The 14,086-nt window shown below is 33.9% G+C and overlaps 1 protein-coding gene and 1 long non-coding RNA gene across 2 annotated transcripts in view; one reads left to right on the top strand and one right to left on the bottom strand.

Annotated features, from left to right (window-relative positions):
• LOC127175538 (glial cell line-derived neurotrophic factor) overlaps nucleotides 1–14,086 on the top strand; it is a 24,631-nt gene continuing 10,545 nt past the window's right edge. The window contains exons 1-2 of the mRNA XM_051126667.1: nucleotides 1–174; nucleotides 729–1,097. The gene's annotated coding sequence lies outside the window, so the exon portion shown is untranslated. The remainder of the gene's footprint in view (nucleotides 175–728; nucleotides 1,098–14,086) is intronic.
• LOC127175583 (uncharacterized) overlaps nucleotides 3,996–14,086 on the bottom strand; it is a 25,576-nt gene continuing 15,485 nt past the window's right edge. Inside the window, exons 2-3 of the long non-coding RNA XR_007829008.1 lie at nucleotides 5,507–5,604; nucleotides 3,996–4,275 (exon numbers count right to left, since the gene is read on the bottom strand). This is a non-coding gene — a long non-coding RNA (uncharacterized LOC127175583). The remainder of the gene's footprint in view (nucleotides 4,276–5,506; nucleotides 5,605–14,086) is intronic.

A 14,086-nucleotide genomic window follows, 5' to 3' on the forward strand; every position in this document is an offset into this window, starting at 1 on the left:
CTGACAGGGACCGAGGGGAGTTCTCCATGCGCACACCCCTAAAAACATACACACGCAAACTCCTGCTCTCACACATCGTTTTACACACGGCCAGGGATCTTACACACGAAGGACTTCGCATGAGAGGATAGCAAACCAGGATCTGAACAGCCTGTAAGCTTCACATGGCACATGGTAAGTCTGGAAGCGTTGAAAGAATGAGCTTAGTCGGTTTAAGTACCTTACAATTTTAAGACAAACTTCATTGCGATCTGTTTACATTAAATTTGGATAAAGTACAGAGTTACGAATGCGAAGTATAACAAATGTGAGAAATAATTTCAGAAGAACATTGTATTTAATTTAGTTTTGGTCTACACTGGTCTAAATCCTACATAAGGGTGAAGATCTGGAACGAATTAAAAGGTTTACTAAAATTCGTTGGCGTCACTTAACAGCTCGGTTGCAAAACCGTAGTGAGCTGCTGTGCTGTCTACATAGGCATCTTTAACTATGAGGAAACGCTCCGCATTGTGACCAACTCTAGAAATTGCATTTTGCATGGGAGATTTGACTCACAATTGATTTTGAGAGTTTGCATGTTACTAAGTCAACAATATGAAACTTTGGATTAGATTCAATGCTTTATTGATATGGGAAAGCCTTATAATGCACATCCACCTGCTTAACTCATGTTGCTGTCTTTGTCGTACAAAGTACGTTCTATTAATTTGGATTGTGCATTTCAGATCTGGACTCGTAAAAGCGGACTGGAATCAGCTGAACCCAGACGGCAGGCTCATTTCCAAACTGATTTACATTGCAAAGCCACAATCGACTAGTCCAGGACTTGCATAACCAGCTATGTCAAAGGATGAGGAAATTCCGAGCCCAGAGTGGCCGGAAAAATTTTAGTGTAAACATATATTGGACAAGCCTAGAGGACAAGTCACCATGAGAAGGAATCTCTAGTGATTACATGGATATATGGTGTGGATGGACAGCACACGCTAGCGCCTCCAATCCTGCCTCCATGAGGGATTTGCCCTCCCCTCCTGTTGCCTGAGGTCAACCCAACGCCACGCCACCTTGATAAGTCTGGCTTAGCTGGCCACTTGGTAAGGACACATCTTCTTTTGTTAGCATAAGCTGCTACTTACAGCCGGGGTGTTAAACACTGCAGATCGCCACAGACTCAGGAAGCGCCAGTGTGCCAGAACGCATAGATCATGATTAGTAAACAGGTTGTTGCACTAAATGAATCAAGATGCTGAAGTTTTCCATACTTGGGGATGTTGTATCATCTCAGTGATTAGTAAGACATGTGCATTTGTGTCTTGATAAGGGCTGGAAATCTTGATCTTAGGAAAAGGAAATCCCTGTTTGGTGTTTTCTACATTAGACCACATGGAGAATCTTTGATTTCGCTTCTAGACCTTCAGGCTACCATACATCACTTACAGTCCATTTGAGTGCAACAAGCTTGACAAAGTCTTTTTTTAACCCTTACCTTTGCAAAGCGGATCTCTGGGCCAGATATAGAGGTATTTATAGGTAGTTCGATGTAAACCAGGTTAGAGAAGTTTCCAAAGAAAATCTGTTGGTATTCAGGATCTCCCTTTGGGAGTATCCCAAATATTCATTAGGACAGATTTTAATTGAACACCGTGTTTGTTACCTCTTGTTTCGTGCATTTATGCGTGCAGCTGACCTGTTGAGATGACCTAATCATACTCGTCAGTGGGATCTGGTGCATTTTGAGGTGGCAAAGGCTTGGCGGGTTAAGCTTATATTCACTTGAGCCTTTCAACTCCCGTAACCCGGGATTCAATCGGGCTTAGTTTGCAAGGTCTGTGCTGTAAAAATCAATGCTTTCGCCTACACTCGTTCCCCTCGACCTCAGAGGGAACTCTTGAAATCGGCTTGCAGGTGCAGCGTTATCCATTGGAAACGCAACGCTGAGATTTGACACATCTCATCTTGATCCCTGCGCATTTTTCCAGATCTCGAACGGACACGTTTGTTTTTTCTGCCTGTCCTGCTCCGACACGCTCAGAGCAAGCTGCATTAAAGTGTGCCAGTCGCTAATCATCAGGACGTTTAAAATGCCATCACGCACAATAGCACCAGGGTTTCATTTGAGCACGATCTGCTCTTCGGCAGGCAGAACTGTCTGGATTGAGGCTGACTTCGGCATTGCGAAAGCAAACATTCGTGGCATTCAATCCAGACTGTAAAAATTTCCACGATGCAACTGATTTACGGTTTACAGATTTGACCATCCATTTGTAATATCTGATAAAACAGCTGTTGCCAAACAAAAAACAACAACTCTGAAAGTTCTAAATCATGCATACGTGATTAAAATGGTGTTGAATACATTGTGGTTTTGCATGGATTAATCAGGAAGGGATATGCAAAGGTCACGTCCTTTTCAGCTATTGATCACTGGAGCGACGACGCACATGTGCATGTCTCTCCATCGTGCATCTGGGCTTTTATTCCTGTCAGATGTTCCAGTCTTTCCCTACACGGGGTACATTTTTACTACCAGCCACAAAATATAACTGGGGTGAAAGATGGCAGGAAATGCACTCGCAGCGTTCACACAGAGCGGGCGAAATGACCGCTCTAACCTTGGGAAGCTCGGTTATATGATGATATCAAATTCCTGCCGCAGTAAATCCTCGGTGGAACCACAAATCAAACCTCAGAACTAAACTGTTGACTGGGCCCACACGGAAAGTCCAGAGGACTAAATGCCTGTCATTCACAAACTAACACACATGCCCTGTCCTCTGTGTGTTTCTTTAGTGAATAAAATAGGGAAATTAGATACACTACATATAAAGCTACCAATGACTAGCTGTCTTCACCATGCATTCAAGTCAGAAAAAGATGATGTTTTGAATTTAGGGTAAGAACATCATTGGAGTCTATTGAATTTCATTACACAGACTTTTTTTTTAGTATCTATTGTGTTCATATATGAGGATGAGTAGACAAGGATATTTTTGGGTGAGCCGTCTCTAACACATTTTGCTTAATATAAATCTCTTTCATTGAATTCTCCAGACCTTCGTCCCAAAATCAGCACAGAAGATGTCAAAAAAAGGTCTTAGAGATGCAAAACAGCTACCAATGGCTGTCTTAACATGGATAGATCATCAAAAAGTGAAAACATTTGCTCTTTCTAGACTTGGTTTGGAAACAAGTTTTTTTCTGCTAAACAGAAAAGATGATATTTTAGAATTGGCATAAAAAAACAACACTGGACTGAATTTCACTGTATGGACTTTTTTTAAAAAAACATCTTTTGTGTTCATACAGGTTTAGAAAGATATTATGGTCAGTAAATTATGACCTTTTTTGGGTGAACTGTTGTATAAATTAAATGCACAAAAATACACCTATTGTATAAATCCATTCCACTGAATTCTGCAGACGTTCCTCCAAAAACGTCCCTCTTCTGCTCGCCTGCTGAGCAGAGAAGATAATATTTTAAAGTTGGGGTAAAAACAACATTGGACTGAATTTAACTATACTGATACTATTTTTTTTTTAAATATACTTTGTGCTCATGCAGGTTTGAAAAATACTATGGTCGGTAAATTATTACCTATTTTGGGTGAACTGTTGTATAAATTATATTATTGTACAAGTCCATTCCACTGAATTATGCAGACGTTCCTTTAAAAATCAGCACAGATGATGCCAAAAAAGGTCTTACAAATGCAAAACAGCTACTAATAGCTGTCTTAACATGCATAGTTTACCAAAAAGTGAAAACATTCACCCCTATGTCTTTCTGAACTCGTGCAACTTTTTCTTCTGCTGAGCAGACAAGATGATATTTTAAAGTTGGGGTTAAAACAACATTGGACTGAATCTAATTATACTGACAAAATCAGCAAAGATCATGCCAAAAAAGGTCTTAAATATGCAAAACATCTTCAATAGCTGTCTTAACATAGACAGTTCAACAAAAAGTGAAAATATTCAGTCTTTCCAAACATATCACTTTTTTTTTCTGCTGAACATAAAAGATGACATTTTAAACAACACTGGACTGAATTTTATTGTACAGACACATGGTGTATAAATCAAATGCACAAAAATCCATCCATTGTATAAATCCACTCCACTGAATTCTGCAGACTTTTCTCTGAAAATCAGCACAGATGATGCCAAAAAAAGCCTTAAAGATGCAAAACTAATAGCTGTCTTAACATGGATGGCTCAAAAAGTGAAAATATTCACTCTCATGTCTTTCCAAACGTATAACCTTTTCTTCTCCTGAACAAAAAAAAAAAAAAAAAAAAAAAAAAAAAAAATGATATTTTAAACAACATTGGACTGAATTTTATTGTACAGACATTTAAAAAACAAAAAAAACAAAAAAAAACACCTTTTGTGCTCATACAGGAAAGATATAACGGTCAGTAAATTATGACCTTTTTGGGTGAACTGGTGTATAAATCAAATACACAAATCCATCCATTGTATAAATCCACTCCACTGAATTCTGCTGACTTTCCTCCAAAAATCAGCACACACGTTGCCAAACAAAGTCTTAAAGATGCTACTAATAGCTGTCTTAACATGCATAGTTCACCAAAAAATGAAAACATTCACATCTTCATGTCTTTTTTCTTCTGCTGAGCCAAAAAGATGATATTTTGAAGTTAAGGGAAAAACAACAACATTGGACTGAATTTCACTTTATGGACATTTTTTAAATATCTTTGTGTTCATAAAAGTTTGGGCAAAATATTATGTCAATTATGACATAATGGGTAAACTGCTGTATAAATCAAATGCACTAAAAACCATCATTGTATAAATCCACTCCACTGAATTCTGCAGACTTTCCTCTAAAAGTCAGCACAGATGATGCCAGAAAAGGGCTTAAAGATGCAAAACAGCTACCAATAGATGTCTCAGCTTGGATAGATCACAAAAAAGTAAAAATATTCACTCTCATGTCTTTCCAAACATATAACTTTTTCTTCTGCTGAGCAGAAGAGATGATATTTTAAAGTTGCATTGGACTGAATTAAATAATACTGACATTTTTAAACAAAATATATATATATATATACCTTTTGTGTTCATACAGGTTTGGAAAGATATTATGATCAGTAAATGATTACAATTTTTGGGTGAACTGTTGTATAAATCAATTGCACAAAAATCCATCTATTGTATAAATCCACTGCACTGAATTCTGCAGACTTTCCTCCAAATATCAAATATCAAATATCTTTTTTGATGCCAAAAAAGGTCCTAAAGATGCAAAACAGCTACCAATAGCTGTCTTAACATGAATAGTTCAACAAAAAGTGAAAATATTCACTCTCACGTCTTTCCAAACTCGTGTAATTTTTTTCTGCTGAACAGAAAAGATTATATTTTAAACTTGGCGCAAAAACAACATTTGTCTGAATTTAATTATACTGACATTTTTTAAAAATATCTTTTGTGTTCATACAGGTTTGGCAAGATATTATGATCAGTAAATAATTACCTTTTTTGGGTTGAACTGTTGCACAAACTGTTGCAAAGAAATCCATCCATTGTATAAATCCATTCTACTGTGAATTCTGCTGACTTCCCTCTCCAAATCTGCACAGAAAATGCAAAAAAAAGATCTTAAAAGATACAGAACAGGACAGGGCATAATTACATAAATCTAGCGAAACATTAAGGACTTTGAATCTGATTTCAAAGACATGCTTGCATGCACATACAGTAGCATCCTTGTGTATCACAGAATATAATCTAAATCTATGCCATCAAAAGAGAGATAAAACACTTCAAAGGGAGATGAATTGCATTTAAATTGCACTGCTTATAAATAAAATTGGCAAAAAGTCCAAAAACAATGCAAAGTGTGGGACTGAAGAAGAGTAATATTTATCCTTGTGTAGGAGATCCAACTCTGTCCATAAGAGAGATCAAGCCAAGGACAACAGGTCAGGTTCAAACCACCTCCATTTATTGGCTGTGGAAAAACATATGGGATTCTTTATCAGAGGAATATCCTTTGCGGTAACCTCTTCCCACGTTATACACTGTGCACAAACCGCTATTTAGTTAGCTCCATTATGGACCAATAAAAAGACCAATAAAAACATAAAATACTTAATGATGACCATACATTTTAAACTCCATGGAAAGATAATGTTTTGGGAAGTTAACCATAAAAAAAGTAAAAAAATAAAAAATAAAAATATCTAATTACACTTGTGCAGTACAAACTGTCATAAGAGTTTCGCAACACAGCAGATGAAAGTGATCAGGAAACGTCACAAGCCAAATTCAAACCCACATCGCCCACATAGGCACCTTGGCGCAACGTTCTAAAGCATGTGCACTAACTGAGATATTAGCATTGAGCAATTATTTTCCTGTCAGGGTTGTGCAAAATTCCTGAGTGGGAATTTAAACTGGCAACAACAAACAGGAAATTGAACGGAATGGAATTTAAAAAAAAAAAAAAAAAACAACAACAACAAAAAAAAAATTTAATTTGAACTGGAATGACAAGAATATACTGAACTGCAATTCTAAAAATAAAGTAAAATAAAATCAAGTCAAATAAAAAAAATATATATTTCAATGTATTATAAACCCACATTGCCTGCTTTAGCACCTTGGCGCAACGTTCTAAAGCATGTGCACTAACTGAGATACAAGATAGTAGCATTGTGCAATTATTTTCCTGTCAGGGTTGTGCAAAATTCCTGGGATTTTAAACTGGCCACAACAAACAGGAAATTGAACGGAACGGACTTTGAAAATTTGAAAATGTAAAAAATAATATTAAAAATTAAATCTGAATTGGAATGACAAGAATTTACTGAACTGCATTTCTAAAAATAAAGAAAATGTGATAAATAAAATAAAAAAATATTTTAATGTATTATAATATAATTCTATAATATAATTATAATTCAAATCCACGTCGCCCAAATAAGCACCTTGGCGCAACGTTCCGAAGCATGTGCACTAACTTAGATACAAGATATTAGCATTGTGCAATTATTTTCCTGTCAGGGATGTGCAAAATTCCTGAGTGGGAATTTAAACTGGCCACAACAAACAAGAAACTGAACGGAATGGAATTTGAAAATAAAAAAATAAATAAATTAAAAAAAAAAAAAAAAAGGAATTTGAATTGGCCAAGAATTTAGTAAATTGCAATTCTCAAAATAAAGTAAAGTAGAGTAAAGTAAAAGTAAAATATAAAATATAAAATATAAAATATAAAATATAAAATATAAAATATAAAATATAAAATAAAATAAAAAATATTTTACTGCAGTATAATATAATTCTATAAAATAATTATAATTCAAACCTATATTGCCAGCATAAGCACTTTGGCGCAACGTTCTAAAGCATGTGCACAATGGAAATTGAACGGAATGGAATTTGAAAATTAAAATAAATAAATAAATAAATAAATAAAAAAAATGGAATTTGCATTGGAATGACAAGAATTTACTGAATTGCAATTCTAAAAATAAAGTAAAGTAAAATAAAATAAATCTTTTAATGTATTATAATATAATTCTATTATATAATTATATAATTAGAATTCAAACCCACATCGTCCACGTAAGCACCTTGGCGCCACGTTCTAAAGCATGTACACTATCTGAGATTTTTTAAAAAAGACTTTTTAAAGCCAGAATATCCAGTTAATCATGATAAACCTTGCTGTTCTAGTTGATTTGAATTCTACTTGCATTTAAACTCAAACTGCATGTAAAAAATTAACTGAATTATAATTAAAAATGCATTCTCCATTCTTCTGAAAGGTGCACCAGCTTGACATCTCTACATCACACCAAAACGAAAGCACGTCACTAACGCACACTGTTTCAGCCTCCTATGCATCGTTCAGCATAATGTATTGAAAAGTGTTAGTTCCAGAGTTATAGCCTGATTTTACACTCGTTCGCAGGTTCAGTACGTGACAGCTGTTGTATTTCAGGCATAGCATCCACACATGGACTGGCTGACCTCCAAATACACAAACTAAATGCTAAATGGTGTCTTTCACAGCTGTCGACTAACACTTCCAGTAAACATGCGATTTCTAAGAGCAGATGCTCAGAGCCTTTGTCAGTGTTTATAGCATATTTTGAACTTGAGCCCGAATGTGACATCATGTTTAGTTTATATGCAACATTTAGGGTCAGGAGATGATGGGATGCATTGGCATAATAACTGATAACTTAGTATGGTAACTGCTCCTCTGTTTAAAAAATGCATTCAGAAATTAAATACACAGTCTAGTAAACTGTTTCAACAATAGATGTTGAAATAGATGATTATGCAGTCTACTTATGCAACCACTGGCAGATTTGCAAGTGACCCACTTCAACTGCGGCAAATATTTCATATACAGAAGCTCGTATAAAGTATCTGGACAATTTTAGACAAACGAGTCACACATAAAAATGTCTTAATGTCAGTGCATTAAATAACAACATGTCAAAGCAAGTGTCTCAAATGCAGAAGGATCTTTTCTCTTCACTTCACTTTTAAAGGCTCAGTGTGTTTGAATCATTTATGATTTTTGTCAAATATGTTGCTTGACACTTACTTTGTAATTTTATCCAATACAATTACATTCAAACAAACACAGATCTTGTATGACTGTTTAAAGATCACAATGTTAGCAATCGACTGTCAAAAAAATAAGTTTTCACATGTCTGGGTCGACAGCTGAGATACGACATGTTTAAAGACTGCAGCAGATTAATTTACATTTGATTGAAATCTTTATATCCAACATGGCCAAGAACAAGCTATTTATAGTCCAGAGATGAAGTCGTACTGAGATTTGTTATATATAGTAGCTACTAGTACTGAAACTTTAATTAGCTCACAAAAAAACTTTAAATAAACTTCAGCCTACACTAGCACACATGCAGTGAAAAAGTGTCAAATTTCACAAATAATTACAAAGGACTTTGAATTAAATGTGAAATTTTGAAGTAGAAAAACTAAAATCATACCTTCTTGTAAAACACACTCACACTTTACAATAAATAAATAAAAATAATACAGTTTATAAAATAAAAACAACTGATAAAAAAAAAAAAAAAAAATAGCATTTTCTTGTAAAACATAATATAATGTTTGGTTTGTTTACATTTTTCAGTGTACAAAACAAAAACTACAACTACAAAAAAAAAAAAAAAAAAAAAAAAAAAAAAAAAAAACATCTACTACCCCAAAAAAATAAAACAACAGTGCATACGACACAAATGACAGCAAAACAATTACAAAATTACAATATTCTCTAAAAAAAAATATAATAATTTGAAACAATTTTCAGTCAGAAACTGCTAGTAAATTTTACAAATAATTACAAAATGGTATTTATTTAAATGTGAAACTTTGAATTAAAAAAAGTGAAATAGTATTTTCTTGTAAAACATACTCCAATATTCTTTGTTTACAACTCCAGAAATATTTTTTACAGACACCAGGCTCTATAAATGCAACCTAAAAAAAATAAAATGAAATAAAATAAAATTAAAAATTATATAATGATATAATTAAATTTACATGAATAATTTAATGTATTATAGTGTTTATTTGTCCATCTACTAAAAATTAAAAAAAAAAAAACAACAACAAAAAAAAAAAAAGAAGAAAAAAAAAAAAAACTAAAATTCAGACTGTAATAAAGTATCAAGATAAGTAAATAAATAAAGAGTTTGGTTCCAAAACGCTATAAATCCATTTTGATTAATTTGAGTAAAAATGTGTTTTCTTTACCAAGAAAGTGGCAAGATAAAAACCACTATTTTCTGTTTCAAACTTTCACAAAGCATCTTTAGATTATAATAACATTAAAAATTCAAATCCAGATTTTGATTTTCAAAGACTTATTATAAAAACAGATTTTTTTTTTTTTCAAAATGTAATAAATCATGCATATGCAATAAACTGATCTTAATCTCAAGTAAATGATTAGATTTCAATGGCTTACGTTTATTCCCCAACACAGGTTCATCAATGCCGTCAAAATTATAATTTTTTTGGTTTGTTTGTTGATCAAAAAGTAGGATGCCGAGTGTATTCAAAGCACTGCCTTTACTGTTTACAATGCGTGGAATGGTGCGCTGTGATTGGTTGAGCGGATGTATCACATTCTGCAGAGAATAACACAGCGGATATTGCATTTTGCATAAAATTAAAATTTGACTTTTCAGTACCAACCAGATACAGTACTGATTTTGGCAGGAACTCAATTTTTTTTTAAAATGGTGTTTATCACATTTTGGAACCAAACACTTCAAATATTAAACAATGGTATAAAAACAAGTATTTTTGAGAATATCTACACTCATTAAGTGTACTGTTTACTGAGCCTGTGTATGTGTGTGTGTGTGAATCCAACGGGTAAGGCGACAGTGAGATTAGCCTGGCCGGCTGCTTCCACACCCCACGAGCCAATCCCAGGTGTTAGCCCACGTGATGCTAGATAAAGCAGGCCGCATTAGTTCTAATCCCAGCTTGATCTTTGGAGTGTGTTCCTGCCCCCCTTCTGCCACCCAGCCACCACCTATCTGCCCTGTGATGGACCCGAGCGGTGCGAGGCCTTCACCCAAACGGCTAAAGTGACCAAAGCCTTACGTGCCTGTGCTTTTCAATGAAGAGTGTAAAGTAGGTGTCATGCTTCATCAGAGTTTATTATATATTTAGTGGCTTCGCCTTTCGGCTTCCATTTTATGGCTCTGACACAGAGTTCTGTGTAATGTTTAGCTGATGCGTTTTATGGAGCCTGGAGTGTGATTATTTTATATATGCAAGTGGCAGAATGGAAAATTGGAAAGATTTGACTGTAAAATGAATCAGTTCTTACAGTGATGTCAAAATGTAAGGAAATTAGAAGGGCCTGGAAAAGTCCAGTCTAAAAAATGATTTTTAACTGTTTTAAAAAACAATGTTTCTGAAATTAAGTGAACATTCCGCTACTTTTAAATGTTCTTGGAACTTTCTGAAACTAGTTAGTAGCAGTTTTTTTTTAAATATGCTAGATGAATGTCCAAATATGTTTTCTGAATGATGTACAAAGAACAATTTGGGAATGTGACTTTAAAGACAACTTTAAACAAACGTTCTATGAACGTTACTGGCAGAATGTTTTTTCATAACTTTGAGCAAACCTTGCCAGAACATTCTGAGAATGATTCCTGTAAGTTGCATCTATGAAGAGAGTTTTTAAAAACTCCTCAAAACCAGCTAGATCGCAAATAATAATGTAAACATGATGGAATTTCAAAAGATGTTGTCAAATATGTTTACAAAGCAAGAATTCAAGTTTTAGTACATTTATTGGAAATTGAGCATGAGTGACAAACTACCAGTTTCCTGAGTTCTGGAAAGTTTCGAATAGTGAAAACATGAGAACCTTTCCAGAGCTGATAGAGACTTGCTCAGGAAACAGGTAGTTTGTCACTCTATGTGTTTTCTAATCATTTGCAATTGCCAAAAGAAAACTTTAGACACGTGCAAGTCATATAAATTACAGCTGGGTGTGTTAAAGTTGACAACAGCAAATGTGACTCCATAGGTGGGTGTTACAGCATTGGTAATATCATATCACACTCACAACAGTATAAATCACAACACAGTTGATTTTGATGGAAATACTACACAAAACGGTTTATGTATTAAATACCATCTGGCAATGCCTATTTTTGTATAACATGTGACCACAAAACCAGTCATAAGGGTCAGTTTTTTTAAATTAAGATTTATGCATGATCTAAAAGCTGAATAAACAAGCTTTCCGTTGATGTTTGTAAGAACAGGACAATATTTGGCTGAGATACAAATATTTAAATATCTGGAATCTGAGGGTGCAAAAAAAAAAAAAAAAAAAAAAAAAAAAAACAGCAATGCTTAGCAATGCATATTACTAATCAAAAATTAAATTTTGATATATTTACGGTAGGAAATTAACAAAACATCTTCATGGAAGATGATCTTTACTTAACATCCTAATGATTTTTGGCATAAAAAAAAAATGGATCATTTTGACCCAAACAATGCATTGTTGGCTATTGCTGCAAATTTTTTGTGGTTCAGGGTCTCATTTAGTGAATTAAACATGTTTCCTATTTCATTTGGAACCTGATGGACACAAACCAAAAGATCAGATTATTCAACAAAAAGTCTGACACCAGTGCAAAACAGCTTCACGTTATGAAAAACTTGAGTTTAGAACAGACAAACTACTAAAACAAAAACAGTACTTTTCAGGAAGCATGCATTAAATTGATAAAATATAACAGTAAAGACATTTAAAATGCTACAAAACATTTCTTTATGCTGCTCTTTAGAGCTTTGAATTTTCAAAAAATCTTAAAAAAAAAATAATAATAAAAAAAAAAAGTATTACCATTTTCAAAAAAGTATGCAACAGCTTCAGCTGTTTTCAACACTGATAATAATCAGAGATGTTTCTTGAGCAGGAAATTTGTAAAGAATTTTAGCATGATTTCCGACAAATCATGTGACACTAAAGACTGGAGTAATGAAGCTGAAAATTCAGCCTTGATCAGAGGAATAAATTACATTTCACAATGTTCACATAGAAATCAGTTATTTTAAATTACAATAATATTTCACATTTTACTGTATTTTTAATATGTTTCTTTCTTTCTAGCAGTTGATATTTCAGTATGATGCCTTTATGCGATGCACATCGATATCTCTTATGCAACAAACGCATGAGGCTGACAGGACAGGCATCAATATCAGCTGTGAGCTCCACAAGACAAATGTTTGTTGATTCTGGAATATCCTGTCATGAATCTGATAATATCCAAGCACTGCGATGACATAATTTATCAGATTACGCAGACACATGCTTCTTGGAAACTGTAAAGTGTGACATGTCAGCTTGAGATTTTTCTTGCTAAACAATCTGTCTTCGGCAGCTACAGATAAGAGATAAGATGTAAAGTTACTGATGTTGTGACGGATAAAAAGAAACAGATATTCACTCTCTTCCAGGGAAAAGTCTTCCGGGGAACAACCCACAACCCACAACTCCATCTGGGAAGCCTTGTTAATGCACTTCCCATTGGAATTTAACATGATAACTTTACGTGATTTGCTACTTGCTAGTCACTAGAGAATCTGATTGACCTAGGGGTGAGTGATCTGACAATTTTGTGACATTTACGATCTGCTTTTCAAATTATATTATGCCTCTCTATCATGAGTCTTTCCTGGGTGGTGACATTAAAAAAAAAAAAAAATTACCATGAGCAAGTAATGCGGTGAATCAAATTTTAGTTTGACATACAATGTATTTGATAGAGTGATGAAGTATTTAACTAAGGCTTTAATGACTATTTTGGTTGTTTAATGCAATACTGTGTTTTAAATTGTTCAAATAATGAATTCATACGCTTGTTCAAATCTGGATATTCTCGATAGTACATCTCAAAATTTAAAAGATCAAAATTTAGATTGTAGATCTTGATTTTGTGCGTTTTTTTAGGAAGATCGTCCACCCAAAATCTGTACACACTGAATTATTTTGCAATGTGATAAAACAAAGACTTTACAATAAAATAGCATTTTGGTCTTTCTACTTAAATGCCTTGTTTAAATGTCATGTTTAATCATTTTAAGTTACTTGCCATTTCTTTGTAAATATATGTGACATTTACTAGCAATTTCTGAGTGAAAATGGTTTTAAAATAAATCATACACCAAAATATTTTTAGGATGAGTCATCAACATTTGTGGTCTGTTTTTCTGGGAAAAAGAGTGAATGTTCTCAGTACTTAACAAACATGGAATAAATGCCACAAAAATCTAATAATAGTCGTGGTTTCTACAATGCATTTAGAAACTATTTACTACATAGTAGACCAGAATAAGTTCACTATTCTTGTTTAAAAAGTTCTGAATTGTGACAAGGTTGGCTCCTTTATTTCGAATGAAAGTACCTGCTAAAAGAGCAAAGTTGCAGCAATTTTAGTGCAAAAATAAAAAGCCCCCTATCATTTTAAGCAGTAAATGTTGCACACAGTCTCCGAAATAAGGACTATATTACATC

This window comes from Labeo rohita, chromosome 2, assembly GCF_022985175.1.
Source record: "Labeo rohita strain BAU-BD-2019 chromosome 2, IGBB_LRoh.1.0, whole genome shotgun sequence".
NCBI classification, from domain to species: Eukaryota; Metazoa; Chordata; class Actinopteri; order Cypriniformes; family Cyprinidae; genus Labeo; species Labeo rohita.